This window comes from Lipotes vexillifer, unplaced genomic scaffold (genome assembly GCF_000442215.2).
Source record: "Lipotes vexillifer unplaced genomic scaffold, Lipotes_vexillifer_v1.1 scaffold58, whole genome shotgun sequence".
In the NCBI taxonomy this organism is placed as follows: Eukaryota; Metazoa; Chordata; class Mammalia; order Artiodactyla; family Lipotidae; genus Lipotes; species Lipotes vexillifer.
In genome coordinates this window covers 4,767,524-4,771,867 of record NW_006781997.1, presented here as the reverse complement: position 1 = coordinate 4,771,867, position 4,344 = coordinate 4,767,524, and positions in this window count along the sequence as shown.

The following is a 4,344-nucleotide window of genomic DNA, read 5'->3' as shown; positions in this document are numbered from 1 at the left end:
CACCTCCAGCCTCACCACTAATCTACTTTCTGTCTTTATGGATTTGCTTATTCTGCACATTTCATATGGATGGACTCATACAATATGTGGCCTTTATATTTGAGTTCATTCACTTACCATTATATTTTCAAGTTTCACCCACGTTGTAGCATATATCAGTTCTTCTTTATTTTTTATAGCTGAATAATATTCCTTTTTATGAATATACCACAGTTTATTAATCTACTCAATAGTGATGGACATTGGGTTGTATCTGCTTTGACTATTATGCATAATTATGCTATAAACAGTTGTATTCAAGTTTTGATGGGAACATATGTTTTCAATTCTCCTGGGTAAATTTCTTGAAATGGAATTACTGGGTCATATAGTAGCTCCATGTTTAATTATTTGAGGAACTGCCAAACTGTTTTCCACAGTGGCTGCATTCTACATGCTCATCAGCAACGTATGAGACTTCCAATTTCTCCACATCTTATTTTCATTTTCCTTTAAAAAAATTATAACCATCCTAGTGGGAGTAAAGTGCTATTTCATTGTGGTTTTGATTTGCATTTCCCTAAGAAAAATGATATTGAGCATCTTTTCATGTGCTTATGGAACATTTGTTTATCTTCTTTGGAGAAATGTCTATTCAAGTATCTGATCCATTTACAAATTGGGCTTCTATCTTTTGATGAATTATAACAACTCTTTATATATTTTGGATTCTAGACCCTTATCAGGCAAATGATTTTTAAGTGTTCTGCCATTCTGGGTGTTTCCTTTTCACTTTCTTGTTAGTGTTCTTTGATGCACACATTTTAGTGGAGTTCAATTTATCTTTTTTGCTTGTTGCTGTGCTTTTGGTGTCATATTTAAGAAATATTTGCTTAGTCTCAGGTCATTAAGTTTTACACTTAGGTTTCCTTTTAAGAGTTGTACAGTTTTAGGGACTTCCCTGGTGGTCGAGTGAGTACTACTCTGCACTCCCAATGCAGGGGACCCAGGTTCGATCCCTGGTCGGGGAAGTAGATCCCCCATGCATACTGCAAGTAAGAGTTGGCATGCTGCAACAAAAAGATCCCGCATGCCACAACTAAGATCCAGCACAACTAAAATAAATAAGTAAATAAATAAATATTTTAAAAATAAAATAAATAAAATAAAAGAGTTGTACAGTTTTAGCTCTTATATTTAGGTCTCATCTATTTTGAGTTAATTTTTGTACATAGTGTGAAGAAGAGTTTCAGATTCATGTGGAAAGGATTTCTTTTGCATGTGGATATCCAGTTGTTTCAGCAGCATTTGTTGAAAAGGCAATTATTTTTTCATTGAATGGTCTTAGCATCTTTGCAAAATCAGTATTTGCTTCATGTATTTGGGGGATCTGTTGTTAGGTTCACAACTGATCTTACTTTAATTTGAATGTAGCAACAACATGATATTTTTTACCTGAAGGTAAAATAAGTAGTTTCTGTATTTAAAAAGTAATCTTGGTAAACATAAAAAAAATTAGGTGAGGTATGAACTTTCACAGAAGAAAGTTTCATAATATATGGTCACTGCAGATCATACTACACTCAGAAACTGAGTCTAGACAAGGAGGAAGATGTTTCTCAGAATCATTCTGCAGTGAAAGAAAAAATTTTCTTTTTTTTGCCTATGAGCACTGAAAGTGATCTAAAGTTTCAGAATAAAAATATTAGGTACCTTTTATTGAATGCTTACTGTTCCAGGGACTGTATTAGGGATTTTTATAATGCTTTTTTTTTTTTTTTTTTTTTTGTGGTACACGGGCCTCTCACTGTTGTGGCCTCTCCCGTTGCGGAGCACAGGCTCCGCGGCCATGGCTCACAGGCCCAGCTGCTCCGCGGCATGTGGGATCTTCCCGGACCGGGGCACGAACCCATGTCCGCTGCATCGGCAGGCGGACTCTCAACCACTGCGCCACCAGGGAAGCCCTATAATGTTTTATTTAATTCTTACATCAGCGCTATAATGTGGTGTCTTATGTCAGCAGAACATGAGTCAAGCAGTCATCTACAAATGTGATTTTTAAGAAAGTGTTTCTAGGAGAAACAGGTAAAGGAGTAGGGATAGCAGGACAGAGAAGGGGAAGTAGCCAAACAAGGATGGGATTCCAGGAATTATCCAGCAGAGAATGCTTCAGCCTGATCCTACAGAGGAGCTCTGGATTGTAAACTGCAACTTAGATTTATCTACCATGAGGTAGACTTTTATCTACCATGAGGTGGACTTTTATTCTCCTTAATCATCAGTCATTGGCTAAGGGCTACCCAGGGGATGTATAAACACTGAGGTGCTTGCTCGCTGTGCCTATGGGCAATGGTGGTCCAGGAGCCAAGGGCAGCTCCTCCAAAGAAGAGTCTCAGTTGCTTGCAGGTGGTGTTCGTGGTGGAGCTGGTTACTGGAAACAAAAGGAAGTTGAAGCTGGAGAAAGGGTGGTTTGAAAATGTGAGGGGTATCCGAGAGGATCTGGGCAAGCACCCATGAGTCTGCTACAGATAACATACTATTTTTTTCCAATTTAGAGAGAAAGAAACAGAAGGGTTAAGTGCACAGAGTCACAAAGAGAATGAATGCTAATGTATCGGACTCCAAATTCCTTTCCCCTTTAATGTGGTGCCTCCAGTCAGGAATATAATGTCATTTGGGAACTTCCAAGAATCTCCTTTGTATATCGCTGTGTTATTTTCTTCAAACAGAATAAACTTTTTTAGATATTCTTTTTTTGGGATCTGTCAAATTGCATGCAGAATTTTGTATGTGAGTGTATGTGTGTGCTTCTTTTCTTCTGGGGAGAGAATCTATGGCTTACACAAATTTCTTAATGGGAATATAAAAAACAAAATGTTTAGAATCACTATTTTAAAAGATCATTCTCTATATTTACCTATTTTCCTGCCTAGGTTTTTATGACTTGCTTATCACTATTATGTCTCTAAAACATTGTTCTCATGAGGTCAAATTATAATTATCACAGATGGCAATTTAGGATGATAGAAGTTGTTTTTCCCCTGCTCACAACACCACTTTTACTGTATCACATAAGTTTGAAAGGGATTGGCATTAACTCTTTTTTAAACATTTGGTATAACTCAGCATTGCAGCCATCTTGTCCTAGACTTTTATATGTTGGAAGTGTTTTTATTACTAGTTAAATTTCTTTACTTATTGTAAGTCTTTCAGATTTCTATTTCTGACCAGTAGTACAAAGAACTTACATGTTATTTTGTTAGGCAGAGAGTTTACTTAAAATTAAGGCAAAAAGTTCATTTAGAGCCTTAAATGATTTGTGTTTTCACTGATCAATTCTGGATAAGTGCCAGATATTCACTTAGTGTCTGTATGACTTACACACACACACACACACACACACACAATCAACCTGAATATCAAATTTTTTTTAAATCCCAGTAATTTTCCTGAATGTTTTTCTTCTGATTATGTGATATAAGTGGTCAGAGTCTTATTGTGTACAGTTAACCACTACGACTTCCTTTACAAAATGAGTCTGAGGGTGTCTCTGTAAAGAAGGAAGATTCTAAAGTTTAGTATTGTAGAGCTAAGCCCCATGGACTGAGAAAACTCTGAGGCTTTGGGGGTGGGGAGACTGGGTAGAGGAGATTGATTTGCAAGGTTGTGGGGAGAGGTGGTGGTATAGTCTCAGAACTTTGGGTGCCTGGATGGGTGGATGGCCCCAGCCTGGACCCAGCTTCTGGAGGTACAGCTAAGGAGAAAACCTTTGACAGAGAGGTGGTGCCTTTCCCATAAGTGGTGCTAAAAAAAACGGGTAAGGGTCAAATACACTCATAATCTTGGCCACCTAGGCAAGTTAATGCTCTTAGATTGTATTACACCTCCCCAAAATCCACCCTTCAGCCATCTATCACCTTGGGTCCCATTTTGTTTTTTCTATGTTATATTTTGATGTAATATAGTTTAATATTAAATTAAACTTCAAGGGTGATTTATCTTTCTAACGCTCCAAATGATGGTGACAGGTTGCAGGTTGTGGTAAGGCGGTGTGAACCGAAGCAGGATTCTTGCTCTTCCTGGAGAGCACTAAGCATACAGATAGCAAGCATAGGGCATTATCTGTCAAAAGAACAGAAGATGAAAGGAATGAAGGATTATGTGGCAGTCAGGCAACAGAGACCCCAAGTCTATTGACTTCTTCTTAAAGAGACAACAAGATATTTTCAACCACATGACTTTCTTGCCGTTTTGGATTGGAAATGAAATATGGCGATTTCCTTCATTTTTCATTTCAACAAACGTCCATTGCACTACTACTAGGTATAAGAGGTGAGGAATCGTCAGGGACGCGTTTAAATTACA